This window comes from Argiope bruennichi, chromosome 10 (assembly GCF_947563725.1).
Source record: "Argiope bruennichi chromosome 10, qqArgBrue1.1, whole genome shotgun sequence".
Taxonomy (NCBI): domain Eukaryota; kingdom Metazoa; phylum Arthropoda; class Arachnida; order Araneae; family Araneidae; genus Argiope; species Argiope bruennichi.
In genome coordinates this window covers 12,680,813-12,700,207 of record NC_079160.1, presented here as the reverse complement: position 1 = coordinate 12,700,207, position 19,395 = coordinate 12,680,813, and positions in this window count along the sequence as shown.

Sequence of the window (19,395 nt, the reverse complement as noted above, 5' to 3'; positions counted from 1 at the left end):
AAACAAGCAAGTTCACGCACATGCGCAGTATCCACTCCTATACTTAGCATTGGGCGTTTTGAATAGATTGACAACACGTTTAATACTTTTATTCGCTAGTCATAATGAGAGTCTTAATCATTTCAGACGCTCTGTGGGTACAAGGATTTGTGGCTAGGTCGGCAGGGCGAGACGCTAACTTTTGATGGTCTTCAGTTCGAATCGCGAAGCTGAAAGTTTCTTTTTCTTTTTTTCTTTTTTTTTTAAATTTATTTATGTATTTTTCTCGAATTTTGCGAGAGTTACTATAAATTATTCCAAATCATATATTTCAAAACTAAAATTTAATTTCAAAATATTTGTATTTTTTATCATAATTTAAAAAAGCAAGTTCACGCACATGCGCAGTATCCACTCCTATACTTAGCATTGGGCGTTTTGAATAGATTGACACCACGTTTAATACTTTTATTCGCTAGTCATAATAAGAGTCTTAATCATTTCAGACGCTCTGTGGGTACAAGGATTTGTGGCTAGGTCAGCAGGGCGAGACGCTAACTTTTGAAGGTCTTCAGTTCGAATCGCGAAGCTGAAACATATTTTTTTATTTCTGTTTCTTTCATTTTTTAAAAATTTATTTAGGTATTTTTCTCCAATTTTACGAGAGTTACTATAAATTATTCCAAATCCTATATTTCAAAACTAAAATTTAATATCAAAATATTTCTATATTTAATCAAAATTTAAACAAGCAAGTTCACGCACATGCGCAGTATCCACTCCTATACTTAGCATTGGGCATTTGAATAGATTGACACCACGTTTAATGCTTTTATTCGCTAGTCATAATGAGAGTCTTAATCATTCCAGACGCTCTGTGGGTACAAGGATTTGTGACTAGGTCGTTAGGGTGAGACGCTAACTTTTGAAGGTCTTCAGTTCGAATCGCGAAGCTGAAACATTTTTTTTTATTTCTGTTTCTTTCATTTTTTAAAAATTTATTTAGGTATTTTTCTCCAATTTTACGAGAGTTACTATAAATTATTCCAAATCATATATTTCAAAACTAAAATTTAATATCAAAATATTTCTATATTTAATCAAAATTTAAACAAGCAAGTTCACGCACATGCGCAGTATCCACTCCTATACTTAGCATTGGGCGTTTTGAATAGATTGACAACACGTTTAATACTTTTATTCGCTAGTCATAATGAGAGTCTTAATCATTTCAGACGCTTTGTGGGTACAAGGATTTGTGGCTAGGTCGGCAGGGCGAGACGCTAACTTTTGAAGGTCTTCAGTTCGAATCGCGAAGCTGAAACATTTTTTTTTATTTCTGTTTCTTTCATTTTTTAAAAATTTATTTAGGTATTTTTCTCCAATTTTACGAGAGTTACTATAAATTATTCCAAATCATATATTTCAAAACTAAAATTTAATATCAAAATATTTCTATATTTAATCAAAATTTAAACAAGCAAGTTCACGCACATGCGCAGTATCCACTCCTATACTTAGCATTGGGCGTTTTGAATAGATTGACACCACGTTTAATGCTTTTATTCGCTAGTCATAATGAGAGTCTTAATCATTCCAGACGCTCTGTGGGTACAAGGATTTGTGACTAGGTCGGCAGGGTGAGACGCTAACTTTTGAAGGTCTTCAGTTCGAATCGCGAAGCTGAAACATTTTTTTTTATTTCTGTTTCTTTCATTTTTTAAAAATTTATTTAGGTATTTTTCTCCAATTTTACGAGAGTTACTATAAATTATTCCAAATCATATATTTCAAAACTAAAATTTAATATCAAAATATTTCTATATTTAATCAAAATTTAAACAAGCAAGTTCACGCACATGCGCAGTATCCACTCCTATACTTAGCATTGGGCGTTTTGAATAGATTGACACCACGTTTAATACTTTTATTCGCTAGTCATAATGAGAGTCTTAATCATTTCAGACGCTCTGTGGGTACAAGGATTTGTGGCTAGGTCGGTATGGCGAGATGCTAACTTTTGAAGGTCTTCAGTTCGAATCGCGAAGCTGAAACATTTTTTTTTTATTTCTGTTTCTTTCATTTTTTAAAAATTTATTTAGGTATTTTTCTCCAATTTTACGAGAGTTACTATAAATTATTCCAAATCATATATTTCAAAACTAAAATTTAATATCAAAATATTTCTATATTTAATCAAAATTTAAACAAGCAAGTTCACGCACATGCGCAGTATCCACTCCTACACTTAGCATTGTGCTTTTTGGCCAGATTGACACCATTTTAAATACTTTTACTGGTTAGTCATAATGAGAGTCTTGTACTTTTCATAGGCTCTCGGAGTAAAAGGATTAGTAGCTAGGTCGGCAGGGCGAGACGCTAACTTTTGATGGTCTTCAGTTCGAATCGCGAAGCTGAAAGTTTCTTTTTCTTTTTTTCTTTTTTTTTTAAATTTATTTATGTATTTTTCTCGAATTTTGCGAGAGTTACTATAAATTATTCCAAATCATATATTTCAAAACTAAAATTTAATTTCAAAATATTTGTATTTTTTATCATAATTTAAAAAAGCAAGTTCACGCACATGCGCAGTATCCACTCCTATACTTAGCATTGGGCGTTTTGAATAGATTGACACCACGTTTAATACTTTTATTCGCTAGTCATAATAAGAGTCTTAATCATTTCAGACGCTCTGTGGGTACAAGGATTTGTGGCTAGGTCAGCAGGGCGAGACGCTAACTTTTGAAGGTCTTCAGTTCGAATCGCGAAGCTGAAACATATTTTTTTATTTCTGTTTCTTTCATTTTTTAAAAATTTATTTAGGTATTTTTCTCCAATTTTACGAGAGTTACTATAAATTATTCCAAATCATATATTTCAAAACTAAAATTTAATATCAAAATATTTCTATATTTAATCAAAATTTAAACAAGCAAGTTCACGCACATGCGCAGTATCCACTCCTATACTTAGCATTGGGCGTTTTGAATAGATTGACACCACGTTTAATGCTTTTATTCGCTAGTCATAATGAGAGTCTTAATCATTCCAGACGCTCTGTGGGTACAAGGATTTGTGACTAGGTCGGCAGGGTGAGACGCTAACTTTTGAAGGTCTTCAGTTCGAATCGCGAAGCTGAAACATTTTTTTTTATTTCTGTTTCTTTCATTTTTTAAAAATTTATTTAGGTATTTTTCTCCAATTTTACGAGAGTTACTATAAATTATTCCAAATCATATATTTCAAAACTAAAATTTAATATCAAAATATTTCTATATTTAATCAAAATTTAAACAAGCAAGTTCACGCACATGCGCAGTATCCACTCCTATACTTAGCATTGGGCGTTTTGAATAGATTGACACCACGTTTAATAATTTTATTCGCTAGTCATAATGAGAGTCTTAATCATTTCAGACGCTCTGTGGGTACAAGGATTTGTGGCTAGGTCGGTATGGCGAGATGCTAACTTTTGAAGGTCTTCAGTTCGAATCGCGAAGCTGAAACATTTTTTTTTATTTCTGTTTCTTTCATTTTTTAAAAATTTATTTAGGTATTTTTCTCCAATTTTACGAGAGTTACTATAAATTATTCCAAATCATATATTTCAAAACTAAAATTTAATTTCAAAATATTTTTATTTTTAATCATAATTTAAAGATGCAAGTACACGCACATGCGCAGTATCCACTCCTATACTTAGCATTGTGCTTTTTGGCCAGATTGACACCATTTTAAATACTTTTACTGGTTAGTCATAATGAGATTTTTGTACTTTTCATAGGCTCACGGAGTGAAAGGATTAGTAGCTAGGTCGGCAGGGCGAGACGCTAACTTTTGAAGGTCTTCAGTTCGAATCGCGAAGCTGAAACATTCTTTTTTATTTCTGTTTCTTTCATTTTTTAAAAATTTATTTAGGTATTTTTCTCCAATTTTACGAGAGTTACTATAAATTATTCCAAATCATATATTTCAAAACTAAAATTTAATATCAAAATATTTCTATATTTAATCAAAATTTAAACAAGCAAGTTCACGCACATGCGCATTATCCACTCCTATACTTAGCATTGGGCGTTTTGAATAGATTGACACCACGTTTAATACTTTTATTCGCTAGTCATAATGAGAGTCTTAATCATTTCAGACGCTCTATGGGTACAAGGATTTGTGGCTAGGTCGGCAGGGCGAGACGCTAACTTTTGAAGGTCTTTAGTTCGAATCGCGAAGCTGAAACATTCTTTTTTATTTCTGTTTCTTTCATTTTTTAAAAATTTATTTAGGTATTTTTCTCCAATTTTACGAGAGTTACTATAAATTATTCCAAATCATATATTTCAAAACTAAAATTTAATATCAAAATATTTCTATATTTAAACAAAATTTAAACAAGCAAGTTCACGCACATGCGCAATATCCACTCCTATACTTAGCATTGTGCTTTTTGGCCAGATTGACACCATTTTAAATACATTTACTGGTTAGTCATAATGAGAGTCTTGTACTTTTCATAGGCTCTCGGAGTAAAAGGATTAGTAGCTAGGTCGGCAGGGCGAGACGCTAACTTTTGATGGTCTTCAGTTCGAATCGCGAAGCTGAAAGTTTCTTTTTCTTTTTTTCTTTTTTTTTTTAAATTTATTTATGTATTTTTCTCGAATTTTGCGAGAGTTACTATAAATTATTCCAAATCATATATTTCAAAACTAAAATTTAATTTCAAAATATTTGTATTTTTTATCATAATTTAAAGAAGCAAGTTCACGCACATGCGCAGTATCCACTCCTATACTTAGCATTGGGCGTTTTGAATAGATTGACACCACGTTTAATACTTTTATTCGCTAGTCATAATGAGAGTCTTAATCATTTCAGACGCACTGTGGGTACAAGGATTTGTGGCTAGGTCGGCAGGGCGAGACGCTAACTTTTGAAGGTCTTCAGTTCGAATCGCGAAGCTGAAACATTTTTTTTTATTTCTGTTTCTTTCATTTTTTAAAAATTTATTTAGGTATTTTTCTCCAATTTTACGAGAGTTACTATAAATTATTCCAAATCATATATTTCAAAACTAAAATTTAATATCAAAATATTTCTATATTTAATCAAAATTTAAACAAGCAAGTTCGCGCACATGCGCAGTATCCACTCCTATACTTAGCATTGGGCGTTTTGAATAGATTGACAACACGTTTAATACTTTTATTCGCTACTCATAATGAGAGTCTTAATCATTTCAGACGCTCTGTGGGTACAAGGATTTGTGGCTAGGTCGGCAGGGCGAGACGCTAACTTTTGAAGGTCTTCAGTTCGAATCGCGAAGCTGAAACATTTTTTTTTATTTCTGTTTCTTTCATTTTTTAAAAATTTATTTAGGTATTTTTCTCCAATTTTACGAGAGTTACTATAAATTATTCCAAATCATTTATTTCAAAACTAAAATTTAATTTCAAAATATTTTTATTTTTAATCATAATTTAAAGATGCAAGTACACGCACATGCGCAGTATCCACTCCTACACTTAGCATTGTGCTTTTTGGCCAGATTGACACCATTTTAAATACTTTTACTGGTTAGTCATAATGAGAGTCTTGTACTTTTCATAGGCTCTCGGAGTAAAAGGATTAGTATCTAGGTCGGCAGGGCGAGACGCTTACTTTTGATGGTCTTCAGTTCGAATCGCGAAGCTGAAAGTTTCTTTTTCTTTCTTTCTTTTTTTTTTAAATTTATTTATGTATTTTTCTCGAATTTTGCGAGAGTTACTATAAATTATTCCAAATCATATATTTCAAAACTAAAATTTAATTTCAAAATATTTGTATTTTTTATCATAATTTAAAGAAGCAAGTTCACGCACATGCGCAGTATCCACTCCTATACTTAGCATTGGGCGTTTTGAATAGATTGACACCACGTTTAATGCTTTTATTCGCTAGTCATAATGAGAGTCTTAATCATTCCAGACGCTCTGTGGGTACAAGGATTTATGACTAGGTCGGCAGTGTGAGACGCTAACTTTTGAAGGTCTTCAGTTCGAATCGCGAAGCTGAAACATTTTTTTTTATTTCTGTTTCTTTCATTTTTTAAAAATTTATTTAGGTATTTTTCTCCAATTTTACGAGAGTTACTATAAATTATTCCAAATCATATATTTCAAAACTAAAATTTAATTTCAAAATATTTCTATATTTAATCAAAATTTAAACAAGCAAGTTCACGCACATGCGCATTATATACTCCTATACTCAGCATAGGGCTTTTTGACCAGATTGACACCACGTTTAATACATTTATTCGCTAGTCATAATGAGAGTCTTAATCATTTCAGACGCTCTGTGGGTACAAGGATTTGTGGCTAGGTCGGCAGGGCGAGACGCTAACTTTTGAAGTTCTTCAGTTCGAATCGCGAAGCTGAAAGTTTTTTTTTATTTCTGTTTATTTCTTTAATTAAAAATTTTTTTAGGTATTTTTCTCCAATTTTACGAGAGTTACTATAAATTATTCCAAATCATATATTTCAAAACTAAAATTTAATTTCAAAATATTTTTATTTTTAATCATAATTTAAAGATGCAAGTACACGCACATGCGCAGTATCCACTCCTATACTTAGCATTGTGCTTTTTGGCCAGATTGACACCATTTTAAATACTTTTACTGGCTAGTCATAATGAGAGTCTTGTACTTTTCATAGGCTCTCGGAGTAAAAGGATTAGTAGCTAGGTCGGCAGGGCGAGACGCTAACTTTTGATGGTCTTCAGTTCGAATCGCGAAGCTGAAAGTTTCTTTTTCTTTCTTTCATTTTTTAAAAATTTATTTAGGTATTTTTCGCCAATTTTACGAGAGTTACTATGAATTATTCCAAATCATATATTTCAAAACTAAAATTTAATTTCAAAATATTTCTATATTTAATCAAAATTTAAAGAAGCAAGTTCACGCACATGCGCAGTATCCACTCCTATACTTAGCATTGGGCGTTTTGAATAGATTGACACCACGTTTAATACTTTTTTTCGCTAGTCACAATGAGAGTGTTAATCATTTCAGACGCTCTGTTGGTACAAGGATTTGTGGCTAGGTCGGCAGGGCGAGACGCTAACTTTTGAAGGTCTTCAGTTCGAATCGCGAAGCTGAAAGTTTCTTTTTCTTTCTTTCTTTTTTTTTTAAATTTATTTATGCATTTTTCTCCAATTTTGCGAGAGTTACTATAAATTATTCCAAATCATATATTTCAAAACTAAAATTTAATTTCAAAATATTTCTATATTTAATCAAAATTTAAACAAGCAAGTTCACGCACATGCGCATTATATACTCCTATACTCAGCATAGGGCTTTTTGAATAGATTGACACCACGTTTAATGCTTTTATTCGCTAGTCATAATGAGAGTCTTAATCATTTCAGACGCTCTGTGGGTACAAGGATTTGTGGCTAGGTCGGCAGGGCGAGACGCTAACTTTTGAAGGTCTTCAGTTCGAATCGCGAAGCTGAAACATTTTTTTTTTTATTTCTGTTTTTTTCATTTTTTAAAAATTTATTTAGGTATTTTTCTCCAATTTTACGAGAGTTACTATAAATTATTCCAAATCATATATTTCAAAACTAAAATTTAATTTCAAAATATTTGTATTTTTTATCATAATTTAAAGAAGCAAGTTCACGCACATGCGCAGTATCCACTCCTATACTTAGCATTGGGCGTTTTGAATAGATTGACACCACGTTTAATACTTTTATTCGCTAGTCATAATGAGAGTCTTAATCATTTCAGACGCACTGTGGGTACAAGGATTTGTGGCTAGGTCGGCAGGGCGAGACGCTAACTTTTGAAGGTCTTCAGTTCGAATCGTGAAGCTGAAACATTTTTTTTTATTTCTGTTTCTTTCATTTTTTAAAAATTTATTTAGGTATTTTTCTCCAATTTTACGAGAGTTACTATAAATTATTCCAAATCATATATTTCAAAACTAAAATTTAATATCAAAATATTTCTATATTTAATCAAAATTTAAACAAGCAAGTTCACGCACATGCGCAGTATCCACTCCTATACTTAGCATTGGGCGTTTTGAATAGATTGACAACACGTTTAATACTTTTATTCGCTAGTCATAATGAGAGTCTTAATCATTTCAGACGCTCTGTGGGTACAAGGATTTGTGGCTAGGTCGGCAGGGCGAGACGCTAACTTTTGAAGGTCTTCAGTTCGAATCGCGAAGCTGAAACATTTTTTTTTATTTCTGTTTCTTTCATTTTTTAAAAATTTATTTAGGTATTTTTCTCCAATTTTACGAGAGTTACTATAAATTATTCCAAATCATATATTTCAAAACTAAAATTTAATTTCAAAATATTTTTATTTTTAATCATAATTTAAAGATGCAAGTACACGCACATGCGCAGTATCCACTCCTATACTTAGCATTGTGCTTTTTGGCCAGATTGACACCATTTTAAATACTTTTACTGGTTAGTCATAATGAGAGTCTTGTACTTTTCATAGGCTCTCGGAGTAAAAGGATTAGTAGCTAGGTCGGCAGGGCGAGACGCTAACTTTTGATGGTCTTCAGTTCGAATCGCGAAGCTGAAAGTTTCTTTTTGTTTTTTTCTTTTTTTTTTAAATTTATTTATGTATTTTTCTCGAATTTTGCGAGAGTTACTATAAATTATTCCAAATCATATATTTCAAAACTAAAATTTAATTTCAAAATATTTGTATTTTTTATCATAATTTAAAGAAGCAAGTTCACGCACATGCGCAGTATCCACTCCTATACTTAGCATTGGGCGTTTTGAATAGATTGACACCACGTTTAATACTTTTATTCGCTAGTCATAATGAGAGTCTTAATCATTTCAGACGCACTGTGGGTACAAGGATTTGTGGCTAGGTCGGCAGGGCGAGACGCTAACTTTTGAAGGTCTTCAGTTCGAATCGCGAAGCTGAAACATTTTTTTTTATTTCTGTTTCTTTCATTTTTTAAAAATTTATTTAGGTATTTTTCTCCAATTTTACGAGAGTTACTATAAATTATTCCAAATCATATATTTCAAAACTAAAATTTAATATCAAAATATTTCTATATTTAATCAAAATTTAAACAAGCAAGTTCGCGCACATGCGCAGTATCCACTCCTATACTTAGCATTGGGCGTTTTGAATAGATTGACAACACGTTTAATACTTTTATTCGCTAGTCATAATGAGAGTCTTAATCATTTCAGACGCTCTGTGGGTACAAGGATTTGTGGCTAGGTCGGTAGGGCGAGACGCTAACTTTTGAAGGTCTTCAGTTCGAATCGCGAAGCTGAAACATTTTTTTTTATTTCTGTTTCTTTCATTTTTTAAAAATTTATTTAGGTATTTTTCTCCAATTTTACGAGAGTTACTATAAATTATTCCAAATCATATATTTCAAAACTAAAATTTAATTTCAAAATATTTTTATTTTTAATCATAATTTAAAGATGCAAGTACACGCACATGCGCAGTATCCTCTCCTACACTTAGCATTGTGCTTTTTGGCCAGATTGACACCATTTTAAATACTTTTACTGGTTAGTCATAATGAGAGTCTTGTACTTTTCATAGGCTCTCGGAGTAAAAGGATTAGTAGCTAGGTCGGCAGGGCGAGACGCTAACTTTTGATGGTCTTCAGTTCGAATCGCGAAGCTGAAAGTTTCTTTTTCTTTTTTTCTTTTTTTTTTAAATTTATTTATGTATTTTTCTCGAATTTTGCGAGAGTTACTATAAATTATTCCAAATCATATATTTCAAAACTAAAATTTAATTTCAAAATATTTGTATTTTTTATCATAATTTAAAAAAGCAAGTTCACGCACATGCGCAGTATCCACTCCTATACTTAGCATTGGGCGTTTTGAATAGATTGACACCACGTTTAATACTTTTATTCGCTAGTCATAATAAGAGTCTTAATCATTTCAGACGCTCTGTGGGTACAAGGATTTGTGGCTAGGTCAGCAGGGCGAGACGCTAACTTTTGAAGGTCTTCAGTTCGAATCGCGAAGCTGAAACATATTTTTTTATTTCTGTTTCTTTCATTTTTTAAAAATTTATTTAGGTATTTTTCTCCAATTTTACGAGAGTTACTATAAATTATTCCAAATCATATATTTCAAAACTAAAATTTAATATCAAAATATTTCTATATTTAATCAAAATTTAAACAAGCAAGTTCACGCACATGCGCAGTATCCACTCCTATACTTAGCATTGGGCGTTTTGAATAGATTGACAACACGTTTAATACTTTTATTCGCTAGTCATAATGAGAGTCTTAATCATTTCAGACGCTCTGTGGGTACAAGGATTTGTGGCTAGGTCGGCATGGCGAGATGCTAACTTTTGAAGGTCTTCAGTTCGAATCGCGAAGCTGAAACATTTTTTTTTATTTCTGTTTCTTTCATTTTTTAAAAATTTATTTAGGTATTTTTCTCCAATTTTACGAGAGTTACTATAAATTATTCCAAATCATATATTTCAAAACTAAAATTTAATTTCAAAATATTTTTATTTTTAATCATAATTTAAAGATGCAAGTACACGCACATGCGCAGTATCCACTCCTATACTTAGCATTGTGCTTTTTGGCCAGATTGACACCATTTTAAATACTTTTACTGGCTAGTCATAATGAGAGTCTTGTACTTTTCATAGGCTCTCGGAGTAAAAGGATTAGTAGCTAGGTCGGCAGGGCGAGACGCTAACTTTTGATGGTCTTCAGTTCGAATCGCGAAGCTGAAAGTTTCTTTTTCTTTCTTTCATTTTTTAAAAATTTATTTAGGTATTTTTCGCCAATTTTACGAGAGTTACTATGAATTATTCCAAATCATATATTTCAAAACTAAAATTTAATTTCAAAATATTTCTATATTTAATCAAAATTTAAACAAGCAAGTTCACGCACATGCGCAGTATCCACTCCTATACTTAGCATTGGGCGTTTTGAATAGATTGACACCACGTTTAATACTTTTATTCGCTAGTCATAATGAGAGTCTTAATCATTTCAGACGCTCTGTGGGTACAAGGATTTGTGGCTAGGTCGGCAGGGCGAGACGCTAACTTTTGAAGGTCTTCAGTTCGAATCGCGAAGCTGAAACATTTTTTTTTATTTCTTTTTCTTTCATTTTTTAAAAATTTATTTAGGTATTTTTCTCCAATTTTACGAGAGTTACTATAAATTATTCCAAATCATATATTTCAAAACTAAAATTTAATTTCAAAATATTTGTATTTTTATCATAATTTAAAGAAGCAAGTTCACGCACATGCGCAGTATCCACTCCTATACTTAGCATTGGGCGTTTTGAATAGATTCACCACGTTTAATGCTTTTATTCGCTAGTCATAATGAGAGTCTTAATCATTTCAGACGCTCTGTGGGTACAAGGATTTGTGGCTAGGTCGGCAGGGCGAGACGCTAACTTTTGAAGGTCTTCAGTTCGAATCGCGAAGCTGAAACATTTTTTTTTTATTTCTGTTTCTTTCATTTTTTAAAAATTTATTTAGGTATTTTTCTCCAATTTTACGAGAGTTACTATAAATTATTCCAAATCATATATTTCAAAACTGAAATTTAATTTCAAAATATTTTTATTTTTAATCATAATTTAAAGATGCAAGTACACGCACATGCGCAGTATCCACTCCTATACTTAGCATTGTGCTTTTTGGCCAGATTGACACCATTTTAAATACTTTTACTGGCTAGTCATAAAGAGAGTCTTGTACTTTTCATAGGCTCTCGGAGTAAAAGGATTAGTAGCTAGGTCGGCAGGGCGAGACGGTAAATTTTGATGGTCTTCAGTTCGAATCGCGAAACTGAAAGTTTCTTTTTCTTTCTTTCATTTTTTTTTTAAATTTATTTATGTATTTTTCTCGAATTTTGCGAGAGTTACTATAAATTATTCCAAATCATATATTTCAAAACTAAAATTTAATATCAAAATATTTCTATATTTAATCAAAATTTAAACAAGCAAGTTCACACACATGCGCAGTATCCACTCCTATACTTAGCATTGGGCGTTTTGAATAGATTGACAACACGTTTAATACTTTTATTCGCTAGTCATAATGAGAGTCTTAATCATTTCAGACGCTCTGTGTGTACAAGGATTTGTGGCTAGGTCGGCAGGGCGAGACGCTAACTTTTGAAGGTCTTCAGTTCGAATCGGGAAGCTGAAACATTTTTTTTTTATTTCTGTTTCTTTCATTTTTTAAAAATTTATTTAGGTATTTTTCTCCAATTTTACGAGAGTTACTATAAATTATTCCAAATCATATATTTCAAAACTAAAATTTAATTTCAAAATATTTTTATTTTTAATCATAATTTAAAGATGCAAGTACACGCACATGCGCAGTATCCACTCCTATACTTAGCATTGTGCTTTTTGGCCAGATTGACACCATTTTAAATACTTTTACTGGTTAGTCATAATGAGAGTCTTGTACTTTTCATAGGCTCTCGGAGTAAAAGGATTAGTAGCTAGGTCGGCAGGGCGAGACGCTAACTTTTGATGGTCTTCATTTCGAATCGCGAAGCTGAAAGTTTCTTTTTCTTTTTTTCTTTTTTTTTTAAATTTATTTATGTATTTTTCTCGAATTTTGCGAGAGTTACTATAAATTATTCCAAATCATATATTTCAAAACTAAAATTTAATTTCAAAATATTTGTATTTTTTATCATAATTTAAAAAAGCAAGTTCACGCACATGCGCAGTATCCACTCCTATACTTAGCATTGGGCGTTTTGAATAGATTGACACCACGTTTAATACTTTTATTCGCTAGTCATAATAAGAGTCTTAATCATTTCAGACGCTCTGTGGGTACAAGGATTTGTGGCTAGGTCAGCAGGGCGAGACGCTAACTTTTGAAGGTCTTCAGTTCGAATCGCGAAGCTGAAACATATTTTTTTATTTCTGTTTCTTTCATTTTTTAAAAATTTATTTAGGTATTTTTCTCCAATTTTACGAGAGTTACTATAAATTATTCCAAATCCTATATTTCAAAACTAAAATTTAATATCAAAATATTTCTATATTTAATCAAAATTTAAACAAGCAAGTTCACGCACATGCGCAGTATCCACTCCTATACTTAGCATTGGGCGTTTTGAATAGATTGACACCACGTTTAATGCTTTTATTCGCTAGTCATAATGAGAGTCTTAATCATTCCAGACGCTCTGTGGGTACAAGGATTTGTGACTAGGTCGGCAGGGTGAGACGCTAACTTTTGAAGGTCTTCAGTTCGAATCGCGAAGCTGAAACATTTTTTTTTATTTCTGTTTCTTTCATTTTTTAAAAATTTATTGAGGTATTTTTCTCCAATTTTACGAGAGTTACTATAAATTATTCCAAATCATATATTTCAAAACTAAAATTTAATATCAAAATATTTCTATATTTAATCAAAATTTAAACAAGCAAGTTCACGCACATGCGCAGTATCCACTCCTATACTTAGCATTGGGCGTTTTGAATAGATTGACAACACGTTTAATACTTTTATTCGCTAGTCATAATGAGAGTCTTAATCATTTCAGACGCTCTGTGGGTACAAGGATTTGTGGCTAGGTCGGCAGGGCGAAACGCTAACTTTTGAAGGTCTTCAGTTCGAATCGCGAAGCTGAAACATTTTTTTTTATTTCTGTTTCTTTCATTTTTTAAAAATTTATTTAGGTATTTTTCTCCAATTTTACGAGAGTTACTATAAATTATTCCAAATCATATATTTCAAAACTAAAATTTAATTTCAAAATATTTTTATTTTTAATCATAATTTAAAGATGCAAGTACACGCACATGCGCAGTATCCACTCCTATACTTAGCATTGTGCTTTTTGGCCAGATTGACACCATTTTAAATACTTTTACTGGTTAGTCATAATGAGAGTCTTGTACTTTTCATAGGCTCTCGGAGTAAAAGGATTAGTAGCTAGGTCGGCAGGGCGAGACGCTAACTTTTGATGGTCTTCAGTTCGAATCGCGAAGCTGAAAGTTTCTTTTTCTTTTTTTCTTTTTTTTTTAAATTTATTTATGTATTTTTCTCGAATTTTGCGAGAGTTACTATAAATTATTCCAAATCATATATTTCAAAACTAAAATTTAATTTCAAAATATTTGTATTTTTTATCATAATTTAAAAAAGCAAGTTCACGCACATGCGCAGTATCCACTCCTATACTTAGCATTGGGCGTTTTGAATAGATTGACACCACGTTTAATACTTTTATTCGCTAGTCATAATAAGAGTCTTAATCATTTCAGACGCTCTGTGGGTACAAGGATTTGTGGCTAGGTCAGCAGGGCGAGACGCTAACTTTTGAAGGTCTTCAGTTCGAATCGCGAAGCTGAAACATATTTTTTTATTTCTGTTTCTTTCATTTTTTAAAAATTTATTTAGGTATTTTTCTCCAATTTTACGAGAGTTACTATAAATTATTCCAAATCATATATTTCAAAACTAAAATTTAATATCAAAATATTTCTATATTTAATCAAAATTTAAACAAGCAAGTTCACGCACATGCGCAGTATCCACTCCTATACTTAGCATTGGGCGTTTTGAATAGATTGACACCACGTTTAATGCTTTTATTCGCTAGTCATAATGAGAGTCTTAATCATTCCAGACGCTCTGTGGGTACAAGGATTTGTGACTAGGTCGGCAGGGTGAGACGCTAACTTTTGAAGGTCTTCAGTTCGAATCGCGAAGCTGAAACATTTTTTTTTATTTCTGTTTCTTTCATTTTTTAAAAATTTATTTAGGTATTTTTCTCCAATTTTACGAGAGTTACTATAAATTATTCCAAATCATATATTTCAAAACTAAAATTTAATATCAAAATATTTCTATATTTAATCAAAATTTAAACAAGCAAGTTCACGCACATGCGCAGTATCCACTCCTATACTTAGCATTGGGCGTTTTGAATAGATTGACAACACGTTTAATACTTTTATTCGCTAGTCATAATGAGAGTCTTAATCATTTCAGACGCTCTGTGGGTACAAGGATTTGTGGCTAGGTCGGCAGGGCGAAACGCTAACTTTTGAAGGTCTTCAGTTCGAATCGCGAAGCTGAAACATTTTTTTTTATTTCTGTTTCTTTCATTTTTTAAAAATTTATTTAGGTATTTTTCTCCAATTTTACGAGAGTTACTATAAATTATTCCAAATCATATATTTCAAAACTAAAATTTAATTTCAAAATATTTTTATTTTTAATCATAATTTAAAGATGCAAGTACACGCACATGCGCAGTATCCACTCCTATACTTAGCATTGTGCTTTTTGGCCAGATTGACACCATTTTAAATACTTTTACTGGTTAGTCATAATGAGAGTCTTGTACTTTTCATAGGCTCTCGGAGTAAAAGGATTAGTAGCTAGGTCGGCAGGGCGAGACGCTAACTTTTGATGGTCTTCAGTTCGAATCGCGAAGCTGAAAGTTTCTTTTTCTTTTTTTCTTTTTTTTTTAAATTTATTTATGTATTTTTCTCGAATTTTGCGAGAGTTACTATAAATTATTCCAAATCATATATTTCAAAACTAAAATTTAATTTCAAAATATTTGTATTTTTTATCATAATTTAAAAAAGCAAGTTCACGCACATGCGCAGTATCCACTCCTATACTTAGCATTGGGCGTTTTGAATAGATTGACACCACGTTTAATACTTTTATTCGCTAGTCATAATAAGAGTCTTAATCATTTCAGACGCTCTGTGGGTACAAGGATTTGTGGCTAGGTCAGCAGGGCGAGACGCTAACTTTTGAAGGTCTTCAGTTCGAATCGCGAAGCTGAAACATATTTTTTTATTTCTGTTTCTTTCATTTTTTAAAAATTTATTTAGGTATTTTTCTCCAATTTTACGAGAGTTACTATAAATTATTCCAAATCATATATTTCAAAACTAAAATTTAATATCAAAATATTTCTATATTTAATCAAAATTTAAACAAGCAAGTTCACGCACATGCGCAGTATCCACTCCTATACTTAGCATTGGGCGTTTTGAATAGATTGACACCACGTTTAATGCTTTTATTCGCTAGTCATAATGAGAGTCTTAATCATTCCAGACGCTCTGTGGGTACAAGGATTTGTGACTAGGTCGGCAGGGTGAGACGCTAACTTTTGAAGGTCTTCAGTTCGAATCGCGAAGCTGAAACATTTTTTTTTATTTCTGTTTCTTTCATTTTTTAAAAATTTATTTAGGTATTTTTCTCCAATTTTACGAGAGTTACTATAAATTATTCCAAATCATATATTTCAAAACTAAAATTTAATATCAAAATATTTCTATATTTAATCAAAATTTAAACAAGCAAGTTCACGCACATGCGCAGTATCCACTCCTATACTTAGCATTGGGCGTTTTGAATAGATTGACAACACGTTTAATACTTTTATTCGCTAGTCATAATAAGAGTCTTAATCATTTCAGACGCTCTGTGGGTACAAGGATTTGTGGCTAGGTCAGCAGGGCGAGACGCTAACTTTTGAAGGTCTTCAGTTCGAATCGCGAAGCTGAAACATATTTTTTTATTTCTGTTTCTTTTATTTTTTAAAAATTTATTTAGGTATTTTTCTCCAATTTTACGAGAGTTACTATAAATTATTCCAAATCATATATTTCAAAACTAAAATTTAATTTCAAAATATTTTTATTTTTAATCATAATTTAAAGATGCAAGTACACGCACATGCGCAGTATCCACTTCTATACTTAGCATTGTGCTTTTTGGCCAGATTGACACCATTTTAAATACTTTTACTGGTTAGTCATAATGAGAGTTTTGTACTTTTCATAGGCTCTCGGAGTAAAAGGATTAGTACCTAGGTCGGCAGGGTGAGACGCTAACTTTTGAAGGTCTTCAGTTCGAATCGCGAAGCTGAAACATTTTTTTTTATTTCTGTTTCTTTCATTTTTTAAAAATTTATTTAGGTATTTTTCTCCAATTTTACGAGAGTTACTATAAATTATTCCAAATCATATATTTCAAAACTAAAATTTAATATCAAAATATTTCTATATTTAATCAAAATTTAAACAAGCAAGTTCACGCACATGCGCAGTATCCACTCCTATACTTAGCATTGGGCGTTTTGAATAGATTGACACCACGTTTAATACTTTTATTCGCTAGTCATAATGAGAGTCTTAATCATTTCAGACGCTCTGTGGGTACAAGGATTTGTGGCTAGGTCGGGAGGGCGAGACGCTAACTTTTGAAGGTCTTCAGTTCGAATCGCGAAGCTGAAACATTTTTTTTTATTTCTGTTTCTTTCATTTTTTAAAAATTTATTTAGGTATTTTTCTCCAATTTTACGAGAGTTACTATAAATTATTCCAAATCATATATTTCAAAACTAAAATTTAATATCAAAATATTTCTATATTTAATCAAAATTTAAACAAGCAAGTTCACGCACATGCGCAGTATCCACTCCTATACTTAGCATTGGGCGTTTTGAATAGATTGACAACACGTTTAATACTTTTATTCGCTAGTCATAATGAGAGTCTTAATCATTTCAGACGCTCTGTGGGTACAAGGATTTGTGGCTAGGTCGGCAGGGCGAGACGCTAACTTTTGATGGTCTTCAGTTCGAATCGCGAAGCTGAAAGTTTCTTTTTCTTTTTTTCTTTTTTTTTTAAATTTATTTATGTATTTTTCTCGAATTTTGCGAGAGTTACTATAAATTATTCCAAATCATATATTTCAAAACTAAAATTTAATTTCAAAATATTTGTATTTTTTATCATAATTTAAAAAAGCAAGTTCACGCACATGCGCAGTATCCACTCCTATACTTAGCATTGGGCGTTTTGAATAGATTGACACCACGTTTAATACTTTTATTCGCTAGTCATAATAAGAGTCTTAATCATTTCAGACGCTCTGTGGGTACAAGGATTTGTGGCTAGGTCAGCAGGGCGAGACGCTAACTTTTGAAGGTCTTCAGTTCGAATCGCGAAGCTGAAACATATTTTTTTATTTCTGTTTCTTTCATTTTTTAAAAATTTATTTAGGTATTTTTCTCCAATTTTACGAGAGTTACTATAAATTATTCCAAATCATATATTTCAAAACTAAAATTTAATATCAAAATATTTCTATATTTAATCAAAATTTAAACAAGCAAGTTCACGCACATGCGCAGTATCCACTCCTATACTTAGCATTGGGCGTTTTGAATAGATTGACACCACGTTTAATGCTTTTATTCGCTAGTCATAATGAGAGTCTTAATCATTCCAGACGCTCTGTGGGTACAAGGATTTGTGACTAGGTCGGCAGGGTGAGACGCTAACTTTTGAAGGTCTTCAGTTCGAATCGCGAAGCTGAAACATTTTTTTTTATTTCTGTTTCTTTCATTTTTTAAAAATTTATTTAGGTATTTTTCTCCAATTTTACGAGAGTTACTATAAATTATTCCAAATCATATATTTCAAAACTAAAATTTAATATCAAAATATTTCTATATTTAATCAAAATTTAAACAAGCAAGTTCACGCACATGCGCAGTATCCACTCCTATACTTAGCATTGGGCGTTTTGAATAGATTGACAACACGTTTAATACTTTTATTCGCTAGTCATAATAAGAGTCTTAATCATTTCAGACGCTCTGTGGGTACAAGGATTTGTGGCTAGGTCAGCAGGGCGAGACGCTAACTTTTGAAGGTCTTCAGTTCGAATCGCGAAGCTGAAACATATTTTTTTATTTCTGTTTCTTTTATTTTTTAAAAATTTATTTAGGTATTTTTCTCCAATTTTACGAGAGTTACTATAAATTATTCCAAATCATATATTTCAAAACTAAAATTTAATTTCAAAATATTTTTATTTTTAATCATAATTTAAAGATGCAAGTACACGCACATGCGCAGTATCCACTTCTATACTTAGCATTGTGCTTTTTGGCCAGATTGACACCATTTTAAATACTTTTACTGGTTAGTCATAATGAGAGTTTTGTACTTTTCATAGGCTCTCGGAGTAAAAGGATTAGTACCTAGGTCGGCAGGGTGAGACGCTAACTTTTGAAGGTCTTCAGTTCGAATCGCGAAGCTGAAACATTTTTTTTTATTTCTGTTTCTTTCATTTTTTAAAAATTTATTTAGGTATTTTTCTCCAATTTTACGAGAGTTACTATAAATTATTCCAAATCATATATTTCAAAACTAAAATTTAATATCAAAATATTTCTATATTTAATCAAAATTTAAACAAGCAAGTTCACGCACATGCGCAGTATCCACTCCTATACTTAGCATTGGGCGTTTTGAATAGATTGACACCACGTTTAATACTTTTATTCGCTAGTCATAATGAGAGTCTTAATCATTTCAGACGCTCTG